We start from the raw sequence: 18,210 nt of genomic DNA, 5'->3' as shown, positions 1-18,210 counted from the left end.
GTGACATCTTGATCATTACTAATTCACTAGTAATTAAGTTTTTTTATGTTCCCCATACTAAAGTGTTACCTTATTTTCTTACCATTTCTTCTCTATATTCCACCGTAACCTCTTCATTTTGTTCTGATTTAGCCGTTTTCTGTGCTTAGTTCACTTATCGCTAGATTCTCTAGTTTTCTTTCTTATACGAATCTTGTGTTTAGTAGGTAGCTTCTCGCTCCTAGTTTGTTACTAGATTTGAGCTTAGCCTAGCTTAGCAGTTCGCTGGATTACATTCACAGTCAAAGCAGCCTCGTTAAAACGATGGTGTGTGGTGACTGCTCCGTAGTTACAGACAGGTTGTCTCTACTAGAGAGATGTGTCCATGAGTTAGAGCAGCTGCTTTCGGCTAGGATTATGTTAGATGTGACGGTCACTCCAGATAGCCTTAGCCCCGGGCCTGACAGCAGACCCGCTACTGTTAGCACTAGCTCAGCTTCCTAGGCAGATGTGGCGGAGTTTATCTCCATTTACCGGTGTGGGAAGGCTCGCAAGAGCAAGCCACCAGTCGTGTGGCCTGGTCTGCAGTCACCTCTCCCGACTGAAAACCGGTTTTCACCACTCACCAGCCCTGTTGGTAGTCCTACCGGCCACCATGCTTCTCCCCTCTTGTCGACAGAGTAAAGCAATGCACGCTAGTGATAGGAGACTCAATTACCCACAATGTTAGCTTTGCCAGCCTTGGTTCACTGTTTACCTAGGGCCAGAGTCTCCGACATAGAGGATAATCTTAGGGTGCTGGCATCACGGAGGGAGAGTCAGGGAACCCAGGCACACAGCACCGCTACTTTCAGCAACACTGTTATTCATGTCGGCACCGATAATGCAACGATGAAGCAATCAGACATCACAAAAGCCAGCCTAGTCAGGATGCTTGAGTTTGCCAGAAAGATGTGTCGGCATCGATTAATTGTTTCTGGTCCCTTACTTGAGAGGGGTGATGATGAGATGTACAGTAGGCTCACCTCAATGAACTGCTGGCTGGTTCGTTACTGTAATGAGCAGGGATTCGGCTTTGTTAATAACTGGCCTTCTTTCTGGGGTCACCCTTACCTGCTGAAAGCAGACAGCATTCACCCTACTGGGGACGGCGCCGCTCTTTTGTCTAGCAATATAGATACTAGCTGTTTACGTTTAGTTTGACACTAGGGACTTATCATTCAGCAGGTTGCAGGTGATTAGAGAGCCTGCTAGGTTTAAATCTAGTGCGGATGTTGAGTCAAGTAGTTTAATTAATATGATTAGTCAGGGAATTTCTCATAGTGTAGATTATCAGACTGATAGCTTGGTCTATAATATTGAGACTGTCTCCCTACCCTGCTGTATTGCTCCCAAGCTCTCCTCTCCTAAATGTGTGAATCATAATAATCTAATAATTATTCCTACCACTGGTAGTGGTGAAATGTGCAACGAAGTACTTAATAATCTACAGAACCAAACAGCTAATGTTATCAAGAATGTGACCACATATAGTCCAAAGTGTTGGTTGCCAAAACTGTCAACAAGGTGTCTAATTCCAATTAATCTTTCACCTATTGGTAGCTCTAAAGCTCTGCCTACTACTGATCACTTCCACAAGATGCTTAAATTTAGTTTCATAAATATCAGATCACTGTCTACCAAAGCCTTACTAATAAATGATCTGATTCTTGAACATAGTTTCAATATGATTGGGTTATGTGAAACATGGCTGGAACCAAATGTTTTCCTTCCCTTAAATGAAGCTTCCCCACCTGACTATACTTATGCCCATGTAGCTCAGGCCAATAAACAAGGTGGAGGTGTTGCCTTAATATACAAATCCAAAGGAATTGAATCAAGTGCAACTGGACTTGGTATACGTATATCCGTGAAGACGTTTCGCCTCTCATCCAAGAGGCTTCATCAGTTCGTGCCTTTCTGACTAGACCAAGCTAGTCTGACTGGGTGGTGATGAAACTCAGATATTTATCCTTTTTGGAGTCGTTATCAGAGGTATTGATATGCGGGGCTCTTTTGTGTTCCGATGTTTAGCCACGCCCGTCGTTATCAGAGCTATTGATGTGTATGGCTCTTTGTGATCCGATGTTAAGCAGCGACGGTCGTTGGGGGTGTTAGTTTCGACTTGGTTAGTGCTCCATTCAGTGGTCATGAGAATCGTTGGAGCCGTTAGTGACCGACTGTTGTTCTTGGAGGCTAAGCTTCTTGAGTCTCCTGGGTAGAGATGAAAGGACGGCATTGTAAGTGGGAGATAGGTGGTGTCGCAGACCTCCTCCTCTGTTGAGGGATGGTTTTTCCAATTTTGCATAGACGGCTTCCTTCACCCCTCTTTCAAACCATCTATCCTCCCTGTCCAAAATGTGTACGTTGCTGTCCTCGAAGGAGTGTGTCTTCTCCTTTAGGTGTAGATAAACTGCTGAGTCTTGTCCTGAGGAGTTTGGCTTTCTGTGTTGGGCCATCCGTTTGTGTAGTGGTTGTTTGGTTTCTCCTATGTATAGGTCAGTGCAATCCTCATTGCATTGTACATCATACGCCAGATTGCTTTTTTGGGTGTGTGGTACACGGTCTTTGGGAATGTGTTGCTGGGTTTGAAGTATACCAGGATGCGGTGTTTGTTAAAAATTCTCCTGAGTTTCTCGGAGACCCCAGAAACATATGGGATGACTATGTTATTCCTTCTGTTCCTCTTCTATTCATCGCTCAGGAATGACATTCCGCGCGCCATCGATTCTAAACTGCTGGCAGAGTGTTTTGACCTCATCTTCCCCAAACAGTACCCCAGGGTCGTCCAACCAATTTTGTGGGAAGAGTACTTTTAAATCATCAATTAACTTGTTGTATCCTGTTTGGTATTTCCCTTGTGTTAGCATATGTTTCTCCACATTCCTTGCCAGGCTTCTGAAAAACGCCCTCTGGTCCAAGGTTATATCGCTCATTTGCCCTGTATGTAGGGGTACACCTTGAAAAAAGTTCTCTTCGATTGCCCTCTGGCTCGTTATCCTCCTGCTCGTCATGTTTGCTAGTAGCAGGTGCTGCCACGCTTGTGCTAGCTAGCTGCTGTGCTGTGCCCTTCCCTGTTGGTCTTCCGAAATTACCATGGCTTTCTTTAGGTTCAGCTGACCTGCTGGTCTAAAAAACCTAAACAAATTTGACTGTCTTTTTTTTTTTATAAACTTTATTTTCCAATTTTCAAGTTTTTTTGGAACAGGTATACAAAGCACACGAACAACAACAACAACAACAAAAATAAACATGCAGGAATCCCCCCTCCCCCCCAAGGCTAAAAAAAAAAAAGGACTACGCAGGGATTTCTTATTCCAATTCCACATAATAACCATATTTTTGAAGAAAATATAAAGTTGTACACATATATCTATAAGTATTTTCGTTACAACCAGGTAAATAAAAAGTACATTCAATAAAAGGGAAACCCTTCAATAAAGTCTATGAAAGGACTCCAGGTCAAAGTAAAGTTTTTGCGGGTTTTACATATTTTATATCGGAGCTTTTCTAAAGGTAGAAAGGACAGCACCTCCCTCAACCACTGCAAAAATGATAGCGCTTTATTTGACTTCCAGTTAAATAGGATAAGTCTGCGTGCTAGTAATGAGGCAAATGCTAGAGCATTTGCCTGCAAAGTTGTGACCTTACAGTTAGGGGGTGGTATGCCAAAGACGGCTGTGTGAAAATCGGGGTTTATGGTCTGTTTACAGATATGTGAGAATACATTAAATATCTGTCCCCAATAACTGTTGAGGGAGGGGCATGCCCAGAACATGTGTCCCACCGAGGCTGGACTATGACTGCACCTCGGACAGCTAGGGTCTGTGGTGGGAAAGATTCTGGCAAGCTTGTCCCCCGAGTAGTGAAGACGGTGAAGCACCTTAAACTGAATTAACCCATGTCGTATACACAATGAAGACGTATGAATACGAGTTAAGCTGTCCCGCCATGCCTCTTCAGAAAGCTCTACACCCAAATCTCTCTCCCATGCAGTTTTTGTTTTGTCCCAGGATATCTGTTTCAATCCCTGTATCAGTGTGTAAATTATAGAGACCCGTTTTTTCCCAAAGGGATCCTTCTCTAGAATAACATCTAATTGGCTCCTGGTTGGCAGATACGGAAATGAGGGAAACAATTTCTTGGCAAAACTACGGATTTGAAGGTATCTAAAAAAATGGGATCTGGGTATGTTATGGTCTTTGGTAAGTGTTTCAAATGAGGCGAATGTTCCATCTTTAAATAGATCACAGAAAAACACCAGTCCATTTCTATGCCAAAGTTGAAATGTGTTATCTAACACAGATGGCAAGAAGAATTGATTATTTGCTACTGGAAAAAGACCGCTAGCATGCTTTAATCCAAAATGCCTCCTAAACTGGAGCCATATCCTAAGTGAAGCTTTAACGACTGGGTTTGTTATTTGTATGTTACGATTATGTGGTAGTGGAGAGGTGAGTATCGGTAAAGCATTGGATAAGAGTTCCATGTGAACCCAATCTGTACCCTGTTGATTCTCATATGTAAATGCCCAATGTAAAAGTTTTACAATGTTCGCAGCCCAGTAGTAACAAATAAAGTTAGGCAAACCTAATCCCCCTGTCTCCTTAGGGACCTCCAAGTATATTTTCTTCATCCTGGGGTTTGAATTGTTCCAGATGAATGATGAAATTAATCTATCTAATTGTTGAAAAGTTGTCTTAGGTATGAATATGGGAATCATTTGAAAAAGATAGAGAAATCTGGGTAAGACTGTCATTTTAACTATATTAATGCGGCCCGCTAATGAAATTGGTAGCGTTGACCACTTTTTAAAATCTTGTTTTGTTCGTTCTATTAGTGTTTTAAAGTTATGGTTATATAACCTCCCCATTGTATGAGTGACTTTGATTCCTAAATATGTAAATACATTATGTTCACGTTTGAATGGAAAGCTAGAGTAGTCTCTATCAGTGTGGTTAATCGGAAAAAGCAAGCTCTTTGAATAATTTATCTTATAACCTGACAGGCGACCAAAGTTATCCAGGGTAAGTAATAGTCTTGGTATAGATTCTATTGGGTTGGATATATATAACAACAGGTCATCTGCATAAAGTGATACCTTATGCAATTTACCACCTCTTGAGATACCTTTAATGCCATCCTCTGCCCTAAGAGCTATAGTGAGTGGCTCAATTGCCAAATCGAACAAGTAAGGAGAGAGGCTGCAGCCCTGTCTGCAGCCCCTATGGAGTGAAAAATAATCAGAAATAATATTATTCGTCCGCACTGCGGCTGTCGGTGAGCAATACAATATTTTAACCCATGCTAGGAATGTGAAACCAAAGCCAAACCTTTCTAGAACAGCAAATAGATATTGCCATTCGATGCGGTCAAATGCCTTCTCAGCATCTAAAGAAATCACTACTTCTGTCTGTTCTACGGAATGTGGTGTGTATAGTACATTAAATAGGCGGCACATGTTATAGAATGACTGCCTGCCTGGTATAAATCCAGTTTGATCAGGGTTAACAACCGTTGGGACAACAGTTTCAATACGGGTGGCCAAGATTTTTGTAAGGATTTTGTAGTCGCAATTCAACAAGCTTACAGGACAGTAGGAGCCACACATTAGGGGATCTTTTTCTTTTTTAAGTAACACTGATATGATTGCCTGCATCATAGTTTGGGGCAATTTCTGTTGGTTAAAAATTTCCTGATACATCAGGTTAAGTATTGGTGCCAGCTTGGTAGCAAATTCTTTATACATTTCAATTGTGAAACCATCCGGACCTGGTGCTTTGTTGCTCTGCAGGGATTTAATTGCTTGTATCACTTCCTCTGTTGATATCTCTCTGTCTATCTGTGCTCTGTCTTCAAGGGCAATTTTTGGTGTGGTCAGACCGTCTAAAAAAGTTGAAATATGCAACAAGTCGCTGGGCAGTTTTGAACTATAAAGGGTAATATAAAATTGCTTAAACTGGTTATTGATGGTGTCAGGGTCGGCAGTCTTTACCCCAGCTGCTGTGCAAATTTCAGAAATAGTGTTAGCGGCTATGGACTGTCTAACCTGATGGGCTAATAGTTTTCCAGCTTTCTCTCCATGCTCATAAAATGTCTGTTTTGATTTAAAGAATAATTGTTCTGTTTGTTTAATGGAGAGATTGTCGAATTCTGTTTTTAATAATAATTTTTTCTTATAAAGTTCAGGTGTTGGGGAATCGGCATATGAACGGTCCACTTCCGCTATACTATGGGACAGTTCTGTTAGACGTTGTTTATGTTTCTTTCTCTCATGTGCTGTGTATGAGATTATTTGGCCTCTAAGGTAGGCTTTGAGAGCCTCCCAAACAATAGTTAGTGGCATATCTGGAGTATGGTTGAATTCCATAAAGATATCTATCTGCTGGGAGAGAAAAATTTTAAAGGAGTCCCTGGACAGTAATAGAGGATCAAATCGCCAGGTGCGTTGGGGTTTAGGGCAGTCTATGAAACCTATATCTAGATGTACAGGACTATGATCCGAAATAACAATACTATTATATTGGCTCCCCCTAACCATAGGAAGGACCCTACTATCCAGGAGAAAAAAATCAATCCTTGAGTAGGAATGGTGCACTGGGGAAAAAAAGGAGTATTGTTTAGTAGTTGGGTTGTTTCTTCTCCAGGGATCAAAAAGAGAGTAGGATTCCATAAATGAATGGATAACAGCACCTGCCTTCGAAACTTTACTATTAGGTCTTGGGTTTGATCTGTCCAAATATGGATGTAATACACAATTAAAATCTCCCCCCAATATTAATCGGTAATTATTTAAGTCTGGGAGGGCTGCTATGAAACTAGAGAAAAAAAGTGGGTCATCCCAGTTTGGTCCATATACATTTGCCAGTGCCACAAGTGTACCATACAGGTTACCCGTCACTATCACATACCTTCCCCTGGGGTCAGAAATAGTCAGTAGTGGAACGAATGGGATACCCTTCCTGATCAAGATGGCCGTGCCCCGTGTTCTGTTCTCATTCCTGGAACAGAAAATTTGTCCTATCCAAGCTTTTTTTAGTTTTGTGTGTTCACTTGACCGAAGGTGGGTTTCCTGTAAGAACATGACATCAGCTCTCAAAGATTTTAAATGTACAAAAACCCTACTACGCTTTACTGGATTGTGAATTCCCTTTATATTCCAGCTCAAAAAACGAAGATAACCTGTATTCTGAGTGTCAAACATTTTTTCTAAAAATGAAAAGAGAAAAGAAAAGAAAAAGTCCCTGCCTACTAGCTACAAAACAAAAACAGAGCCTTGAGAACCCATGCTGATCTACTAATTCCCTAGAGATCGCATCCCCCATTTCTAGTATAACCTGGCAAATAACCATATAGAAACCCTCTAACAAGCCCCAACCAGGGCGAACAGTGGTCTTGTTAAGATTATATTAAATCCAAAAAGTATTTATATACCTAAGAACTATATATCAACACCCATATTAAAAAAAGAATTTAAAAATTAAAATTAAAAAAAAAAAAGAAAAGGAAGGAAAATATATCTACACCCATATAACAGCAGTTATAATACAGTTCCTTTGTAGGTAAGATACACTGACCTGGGTGTCGCCCTAGCAGTCGTCACCAAAGCACTGTTACGGGTCTCATAATAATTAGCATCCATACACACATATACATGCACACACGATAATAATAAAACAGAAAAATAGCTTTTTTAAATGGGCAGCAGGTATGAGACATTCTTATTAAATGAAAAATGTAACATTATCTGTGAGTCTCAAATTACAAAAGTTAAAGTAAATAGATAAAGTTAAACCATAACGTTACCCTGTTGTCTTGGTGTCTTAGCTAGTTACTTCCGCTAGCTGTTGGCACTTAGCAGCTAATATCAATTAGCCGCCAATACCAGTTAGCCACAAATATATTGGAATTTATCAACATCTTACTGTACATTGTCCTGAGGCTTTAGATTCTCCCTGATATAACCCATCGCCTTAGATGGGTCTTCGAACCGCTTTTCTTGGCCGGACGATGAAGTGATACGAAGCACCGCCGGGAACAGGATCCCGAACTTGACGCCCTGGCAGCTCCGGAGGAGCCGCTTAGCTTCGGAGAAGGCCGCTCTCTTCTTCGCCACTGCCGCGGTGTAATCCGGGAAGATGCTCACTCTCTTGCCGTGCAGGCTCAACGGAGCTGAACGGGCAGCTTTGCGGAAAACCTCCTCCCTCTCTGAGAAATAGTGAAACTTCACCACGATGATCCTGGGGGGTTCTCCTTTGTTGGTCGAGTGCCGCAGGCCGCGGTGAGCCCAGTCTAGGGTCGGGGTGAAGCTGAGGCCCAGTAACTCCTGCAGTAGTGTAGCGATGGTAACAGTAGGCTGCTGGCCTCCGCTGGTCTCCAGTCCCTCCTTTATCCCGACAATACGTGCATTACACCGGCGTTGTCGCCCCTCCATACCGTCTACCTTCTGGTGTAGCATAGCGACTTCAGATTTTAGCTGGCCGATGTCCTCCTCCATTTTCGTGGTCTTGTCTGAGTATGCGTTCAGGCCGTCCTCCACGTCTTTCAGACGGGTCTCTTGTTTCGCCATGCCGGCCTTTATAGCGTCTATTTTTGCATTCAGATCCTCTGTGAATGAATCGATCCGTGCCAAGATCTTGCTCTCACTGCTCGCGATGGCAGCCATCACCCCAGATAGGTCTGTAGACTCCCCGCCCGGGGCTTTAACAGAGCCCGAGGCTTTAGCGGCCTGGTCACTGCTGGATTTGTTTTTGCCCATCGCGTCTTCTAGATGATCGATATGCAAGTACAGGGTTGTGAGTCCGGTGTGCTAGCGGTTAAGTATCGTGTGTGTTAAACCTAATTTATCTGTGTTTGATCTGAAAAGTTAAAATATTAATGAAAAGTTCGCCCTGATCAGGAGCTCAATCTAAAGATGTCCTCACATGTTGATGCTCACCAGCGCCCCCCTTGACTGTCTTTTTGACATTTTTTAATCAATGGCTTTTGATAGAGCAGGCAGCTGGTTGTTATGGGTCTAATATTGCGGTAATGTTAGCTCCTGTGACGTGGCGTGCACTGCGTGACTTGAGCGATTGACGTCTCTCTCTATAAAAAAAATATAGCCGATTTAACATGCATCAAACGTAGGCAAACAAGCGATTTATGAAAAACGTCAATGGGAAATAATAGAGTTACAGAACAGATAACGCTAAATATTAGAGAAAAGTTTTTCACAGATTTTATAGTGACGAAAGAGGTGGTGGAGCCAATGAAATAGGTGCTGGTCCAAATCTGGGAGGTCCTGGGGCACGCGCCGGCACAAATTAAGCCCCCGATATAAACCCTTTCAATCGGCTTTCAGGCCCTGTCACTCCACTGAAACTGCTCTGACCAGAGTGGTAAATTATCTTTTACTAGCTATGGACTCGGATTCCACTTCCACTAATTTTTGTGTCTCTGGCTTAGCTCTCTCTTGGCTTAAGTCCTACTTATATGGAAGAACACATTTTGTCTGCTATAGTAGAATTATATCGAAATTCTCTGACATTAAATATGGTGTGCCTCAGGGCTCAGTTCTTGTCCTTCTAGTTTTCTCTTTACATTTCACCTCTTGGCCAAATTATATGCAAGTTATGGAATAAATTTTCATTGCTATGCTGATGATACTCAGCTGTATGTGTCTATAAGGGCTGATGATCATACTCAAATGACTAATTTAGAGGCCTGCTTGGCTGCTGTGAAAAACTGGATGTCACTTAACTTTCTGCTTTTAAATTCAGATAAAACCGAGACGCTGGTCATTGGCCCTGCTAGACACAGACACCAATTTGATCAAGTAACGATAACGATCGACAACTCTGCGGTTTCACAAAGCGTAACAGCCAAAAATCTTGGTGTTATGTTTGATCCCAGCCTTTCCTTTGATAAGCACATTAAAGAAATCCCCAAGACTGCCATTTTTCACTTATGTAACATAGCTAAAATTTGGTCTTTCCTGTCCATGGCTGATGCAGAGACTCTAATACATGCATTTGTTTCATCCAGACTTGATTACTGTAATGTTCTGTTTTCAGGTCTGCCACATTCTAGTACTTAAAGTCTTCAGATGGTTCAGAAAGATGCTGCTAGAATCCTAACTAAAACTAGGAAATTTGACCATATTATACCAATTCTTGCCTCCCTTTATTGGCTTCCTATCCATGTTAGATCAGAATACAAGGTGCTTCTGCTGACTTATAAAATCCTAAATGGGCTTGCCCCATCCTACCTGTCTGATCTCTTATATCATACATTCAATCTCGAGCTCTTCGCTCTCAAAATACAGGGCTCCTGTGTGTACCCAAAGTTAAAAAGAAGTCAGCTGGTGGCAGGGCCTTTTCCTATTGGGCTCCGTTCTTGTGGAATAACCTGCCTGCTGCCATCAGACCATCAGAGTCTGTTGAGTCCTTTAAATCCAAACTTAAATCTCATCTTTTTGCCTTAACTTACAATTAGTTGCCTTTAAGTTGAGTGCTTCACAACCTGTACTGCATGGCAGGTTGGTTTTCTGTCTCAATGAATTTACCAACCACTGTTCTGCCCACGAGATTATAGAGTATAGATTATAGAGTATAGATTATGACTAACTGATGTCTTAATTGATTATGACTAATGACTATTTCAAACTGTTCTCTTCTCTCACGTCTTTTCTGTCTCTCTGAATGATGTCTTCTCCTTTCTCTTTTTCTGTGTGAATGGTGTCATGTGAGTCTCCCTTTTGTGAACGTGCAGTCGGTTCTCCTCCCAGGTCTCCGTGGTGATGGTAGTTGCCACTTGGATGCTGCCTTGCATTCCGCTCATTACATTTTCTTGTTATATATCTTATAACTCCATGTATTTTTTTTTTTTACATGATGATGCTGGTCGCGTGGCTTGGGTCCTGGACTGTTCCAATGGCATCTCAACGCTGCTTGGCATCCTGCGCATCATATTCTTCATACATTTTATAAGTCCATTATAATTCTTTTTATCCTCTTTCAATGTTGTATTGTGTAAATTTTGTAAACACAACATCCATTGCATATTGATCATCTTGGGAGAGAGATCCTCCTCTGTTGCTCTCCCTGAGGTTTCTTCCTATTTTTTCTTCTTGTTAAAGGTTTTCTTTTTTGTTTTGTTTTTTAGGGAGTTGTTCCTTATCTGATGAGAGGGTCTAAGGACAGGATGTTGTGTTGCTGTAAAGCCCACTGAGGCAAATTTGTAATTTGTAAAATTGGGCGATACAAATAAAATTGACTTGACTAAACACAACATCATGTCACGTTGTGCGTCTTGGGAGAGAGATCCTCCTCTGCTGGTCTCCCTGAGGGTTCCTCCTAGTTTTTCTCCCTGTTAAAGGTTTTTTGGCAGTTGTTCCTTATCTGATGTGAGGGTCTAAGGACAGGATGTTGTGTTGCTGTAAAGCCCCCTGAGGCACATTTGTAATTTAATTTGTGATATTGAGCTATACAAATAAAACTGACTTGACTTGACTCATCACACAAAAGAAAAAGAAAAAGAATTAGAAAGGGAGAGCCAATTTGTAAAGTAAAAGAAATATGAATGAGATAAACCCTAAAAAAATACACCTACCACAAAGTAAAATACACCTACCACAAAGTAAAATACACCTCCCGCAAAGTAAAATACACCTACCACAAAGTAAAATACACCTACCACAAAGTAAAATACACCTACCACAAAGTAAGCGTGCTGATGCATGAAAGCACTGGAGACTTGAAACTGAACTAAGATCAGAGCCGGCAGACTGAGGCCAGTATGACGTATGTGCAGCCATATTAGAAATAAAGAGTACGGACACTGACAACAAGGTCACGGCAGCATCTCCAGCATGCAGGCGGTGGCCAAAATAATGGTAAAATATCCCAGCATGCACCGGGACAGCTGGAGTCAGCTAACAGCTGCAAAAAGTGCTAAAGCAGAAAGTTCAGAGTTAGCATTCAGGTAAAAAGCCAAACTGGCAGGTAATATTTGACTGCTGAAAAAATAATAAAGATTAAATTAAGAAAAAATGCTACACTTAGTAACTTAAAAAGTAGAGGCAGTCATGGAAAGGTCACTGAGAAATTATTCAGCTTTTTGATACTAAACAACTTTCATCTTGACAATATGGGATTCATAAAATTCATAATGTTATGGTCCATTTTCAGTGAAACTGAAATATACTCCACCTTCCAGTTGCAAGCCAACATATCCGCCTGCTCAGACTGCGCATGGCTGCAGTGCTGCATTTGCAGTCCAGATGAAAAAGACTGGTGGACCTACTGAAACGCCCTACAGCCTGCACAGAGCACTGACAGCTAATGTAAAGTAATGTAAAGAAATGTAAAGTAAAGTAAAATACATTTTAAACTTCCTAGTCATCTCAAATGTCACCAGGAACTTGTTTTCTAAACACTTCGTTTGAAGACCATTCTCGGGACCATGTTGGAATTCAAACCATTTTATATGAAAGCAATATTTTAGCAAATTCACATACATTGACTTGTTTGCAACTGAAACAATTCTTCTCTGCTATTTAGTATGATGCTCAAAGTAAGCGCTGTCTACTGCAGCGTCACCCAGTCATAAAGTGTCCATGGTAAATCTGTCGGCATGCGGGAGAGACTATGGACTGGAACGTGACTAGGTGATTCATAAGACATGGAATAACAAAGTAAAACATTTAAATGTCGCTCTAAAAATGTTTGGCAAATCAGCTGCTGAGTTCAGCAAGTTCAGTGAGTTCCGAAATCAACTGTCTGTGTTATTTATCATTTCATATCCTTTCTTTTTAAACCGCTTATATTATTTGTGCTGCTTCAACATGAATTAATAATTTTGTTACTATTATTATTACTATTATTTTATTATTTCTTTTTATAATTATCCCCGCCGGGTGGATAGCCTGGAGGGGATAATGCATTTGGTCACACGCGTGACCGTGTGTGTGTGTGTGTGTGTGTGTGTGTGTGCGTGCAGCTAATTTTACAAACTACTGGATCACAAACTAGTGGCCCTATCAGCCTACAATATTTTGTGTACAATTATGACTGTATGATGTCAGTTATGACTGTATGATGACAGGTATGACTGTATGATGACAGGTATGACTGTATGATGACAGTTACGACTGTATGATGACAGTTACGACTGTATGATGTCAGGTATGACTGTATGATGTCAGTTATGACTGTATGATGACAGGTATGACTGTATGATGACAGGTATGACTGTATGATGTCAGTTATGACTGTATGATGACAGGTATGACTGTATGATGACAGTTACAACTGTATGATGTCAGGTATGACTGTATGATGACAGGTATGACTGTATGATGTCAGTTATGACTGTATGATGACAGTTACGACTGTATGATGTCAGTTACGACTGTATGATGACAGTTACGACTGTATGATGTCAGGTATGACTGTATGATGACAGGTATGACTGTATGATGTCAGTTATGACTGTATGATGTCAGTTAAGACTGTATGATGTCAGGTACGACTGTATGATGTCAGTTATGACTGTATGATGACAGTTACGACTGTATGATGACAGTTACGACTGTATGATGTCAGTTATGACTGTATGATGACAGTTAAGACTGTATGATGACAGTTACGACTGTATGATGTCAGTTATGACTGTATGATGACAGTTATGACTGTATGGTGACAGGTATGACTGTATGATGACTGTTACGACTGTATGATGACAGTTACGACTGTATGATGTCAGTTATGACTGTATGATGACAGGTATGACTGTATGATGTCAGGTATGACTGTATGATGTCAGTTATGACTGTATGATGACAGTTATGACTGTATGATGACAGGTACGACTGTATGATGACAGTTACGACTGTATGATGTCAGGTATGACCGTATGATGACAGGTATGACTGTATGATGACAGGTATGACTGTATGATGTCAGTTATGACTGTATGATGACAGGTACGACTGTATGATGACAGTTACGACTGTATGATGACAGGTATGACTGTATGATGTCAGTTATGACTGTATGATGTCAGTTACGACTGTATGATGACAGTTACGACTGTATGATGTCAGGTACGACTGTATGATGACAGGTATGACTGTATGATGTCAGTTATGACTGTATGATGACAGGTACGACTGTATGATGTCAGTTATGACTGTATGATGTCAGTTATGACTGTATGATGACAGTTATGACTGTATGATGTCAGTTACGACTGTATGATGACAGTTACGACTGTATGATGTCAGGTATGACTGTATGATGACAGGTATGACTGTATGATGTCAGTTATGACTGTATGATGTCAGTTATGACTGTATGATGACAGTTACGACTGTATGATGTCAGTTATGACTGTATGATGACAGTTACGACTGTATGATGTCAGTTACGACTGTATGATGACAGTTACGACTGTATGATGTCAGGTATGACTGTATGATGACAGGTATGACTGTATGATGTCAGTTATGACTGTATGATGTCAGTTATGACTGTATGATGACAGTTACGACTGTATGATGTCAGTTATGACTGTATGATGACAGGTATGACTGTATGATGACAGTTACGACTGTATGATGTCAGTTATGACTGTATGATGACAGTTATGACTGTATGATGACAGTTACGACTGTATGATGTCAGTTATGACTGTATGATGACAGTTATGACTGTATGATGACAGGTATGACTGTATGATGACTGTTACGACTGTATGATGACAGTTACGACTGTATGATGTCAGTTATGACTGTATGATGACAGTTATGACTGTATGATGTCAGGTATGACTGTATGATGTCAGTTATGACTGTATGATGACAGTTACGACTGTATGATGTCAGTTATGACTGTATGATGACAGTACGACTGTATGATGACAGTTATGACTGTATGATGTCAGTTATGACTGTATGATGACAGTTACGACTGTATGATGTCAGTTATGACTGTATGATGACAGTTATGACTGTATGATGACAGGTATGACTGTATGATATCAGTTATGACTGTATGATGACAGTTATGACTGTATGATGACAGTTACGACTGTATGATGACAGGTTTGACTGTATGATGTCAGGTATGACTGTATGATGACAGGTATGACTGTATGATGACAGGTATGACTGTATTATGACAGTTATGACTGTATGAACCTCTCTTGGTTGCAGTGATTCAAAACCTTTGTTCTTGCTGTTGCTGCTCCCTCTCTTCATCCACTCTGGCTCGCTTGACCAACGCTGCTCTCTGTCACTGTCCGATCTAAGTCAACGGTGCACATACACGACTCACATCTACAGTTGATATGGATCGGTCAACAACATGATCAGAAGTTATTAAAAGAACGTTGATAATCCAAAAATGCAAACGTTATAAAGGAACAACTTCCTCTTGGTTGCTGTCAAAACAGGAACTGTTGCATACTGTTGTTGCTGCCCGATCTGAGTCAACTGTAGATGTGAGTAGTGCATGCACAATCATAACCATATTTTATATTTTATTTGTTACGTATAACCATAAACCCATTTTTATTATATCACGAAGATAAAGACAGGGCCAGCGTCAGACGTAAAATGGTCGCATAGCAAACCTTTCCTTTTTGGAAAGTGTAAGTTCATATTCGACTTGGTTGCATTTGTGTGAGGGTTCACCTAGGAGGCTGCACATCCACAGACTGACAAGTGACACATTTTTATCAAGTAGATTTTTTAGCTTGAGCTCTGCATATTAAAAACTTTTTCCCCCTCATATTCCTCATTCAGTTGACTTGGGCACTGCACAAAAGTCTTATGATGGAGAAACACTGGTTTTTCTGTCTGTGTGTGTGTGTGTGCGTGTATCTGTCCACGGCTAATCTCCATACTGCTGGGCCCATCTACCTCATAATGTTTGTGCACAGTTAAGACTGTATGATCAAGGACTTCCCGTGAATTGTGGTGAGTCAAACTCTTTGGAAAAACCTGTTTTACGCCACAATTAAGTGCTGACTTCTCAGCTGGTTTTTTGCCCAAGTCCAAGCACCGGGGAGGGGGAGATACGCCTGGTGGGGATCTGCACTCTACTGAGTGTAATCTAGTTACCGCTTAAATGCACCTACGAATGCAGTCATTAAACAGTGAACTAGTCCGTGGCACATTCCAGGCTCACTAGTTCTGGATGAGATGATTTTATATAGGTGACAAATGCAAATCAAATTTGTGCTGAATTACATTGAAGAATATTAAGTCTCTACTGTAACTGGTCTGAACTGAAGTTTGTAACTTTGCCACAGTTTTGCTCTCTGAGGAAAAGCAAGGCTAAATGAGGACTATATCAAGCTTCGTACCCACGCAGTCTAGTCCACTATCAAACACAGAGGGATTTCTTTCACTCCAGCTACAATGAACCAGTTAGGAAATGGGAGTCAAGCTCCATTATAGGAAAGCTATAACCTCAAGTTTACCAACAAACAGCAGGACATCCTGGTCTTAAAGTGGGACCATTTAACTCTATGTGTGTTTCCTCAGGTTTCTAGGTGATTCTGAATGAATAAAGGCACTTTCTTCCAGTGTACCACCAAACTGTATGAACTGGTATGTTCTGCTCACCATTGATTTAGACTTTTTAATTTTGCACGATGTTAGACCGTCAAGCAGAAAATCAAGTCAATGCGTCTCTATTACTTCGTTTGGTAAAATGCCCAACTTTTAAACTCTATGACTGTTAAAAGAACTGACTGAATAAACCACTTTTAAATCTTAATACATAATCCAAAGCTACAATGTTCATCTAAGACCATGGCCATATAGCAGCACTGCTGTCCCCAATGTGTCGATCAGGCTTGAAAACCTCAGTGACTACTGACGTGGACACGGGATGTGATGAGGTGTAATGGTAGTCCTCAGAAGAGGCCTTCACGGCCTCATAACTCCAGTGTTCATCAGCGTTTTGGGTTTCTTGCCAGGGCCCTGTTATAATATAATGTTACATTACATTATGCACTGACACCGATACTAGTATCAGATACTGGGCTGATATTAGTATCAGATATTGGGCTGATACTAGTATCAGATACTGGGCTGATACTAGTATCAGATATTGGGCTGATACTAGTATCAGATAGTGGGCTGATATTAGTATCAGATAGTGGGCTGATATTAGTATCAGATACTGGGCTGATACTAGTATCAGATACTGGGCTGATATTAGTATCAAATATTGGGCTGATATTAGTATTAGATACTGGGCTGATATTAGTATCAGATATTGGGCTGATATTAGTATTAGATACTGGGCTGATATTAGTATCAGATATTGGGCTGATACTAGTATCAGATATTGGGCTGATACTAGTATCAGATAGTGGGCTGATATTAGTATCAAATATTGGGCTGATACTAGTATCAGATATTGGGCTGATACTAGTATCAGATACTGGGCTGATACCGGTATCAGATACTGGGCTGACAGTAGTATCGGTATTGGAGACTTTCTTCTTCACACAGCACGAATGGCAGCCTTTGTTAACCAGGGCCTTGACCGATCTGGTATGGAGCCTTGACCGATCCGGTATGGTCTTGTCAATCTGCATACTGATTTGGCAAAATTTGATGTCGGATGTCCTTCCTGACACAACCTCTAACCCTATGGACGGGCACACGGAAAGCGCTGGATGCCATCCCAGTAATTCATGGACTTGCACCCATGCCTGTTGCAGACTATCGGAGATACCTAAGACTAAACTCTGATACCAAAAGCAATGAGAAACATGTCATAAATAAAAGCTAAATCGCTTAAATTACTGCATTTTTGGCACACAGAAGCCTTTATTTCTTTAAGAGTGGAAAAAAACTGATTGTGTCTCAATTATTTTGCCCATTGACCCCAAACTAATGGTCTAAATCTGCACTGCTCAAGAAAAGTAATTGATGGCTCAGTCCTCGCTAATGACAGATACTTAACGATTTGTGCTACGAATTGATATCTTCAGCGTAAAAGTGATGATGATGTTGCTTCCCTGAATGAAATGTGATGTAATGTGACATCGACCTAAAGTAACGTCTCGGGCAGGCTGTCATGTCTTCATGCAGTTCCAGCTTCTCTCTGCCCATCCTGTATCTAGGTGAGATGGTCTCCTGGGTGGCTGGCTGACAGGTGTGTTGGCTCCTTGTAAAGGGGCCATAAGCAG

The 18,210-nt window shown here is 41.1% G+C and overlaps 1 protein-coding gene across 2 annotated transcripts in view; it reads right to left on the bottom strand.

The window, feature by feature from the left end:
* nfat5b (nuclear factor of activated T cells 5b) overlaps positions 1-18,210 on the bottom strand; it is a 132,912-nt gene that overhangs the window by 52,679 nt on the left and 62,023 nt on the right. The window lies entirely within an intron of this gene.

The sequence above is a fragment of the Lampris incognitus genome, chromosome 4, assembly GCF_029633865.1.
Source record: "Lampris incognitus isolate fLamInc1 chromosome 4, fLamInc1.hap2, whole genome shotgun sequence".
Lineage (NCBI taxonomy): Eukaryota > Metazoa > Chordata > Actinopteri > Lampriformes > Lampridae > Lampris > Lampris incognitus.
Note: the sequence above shows the minus strand (reverse complement) of the source record. Positions and strands in the feature narration are given on the sequence as shown.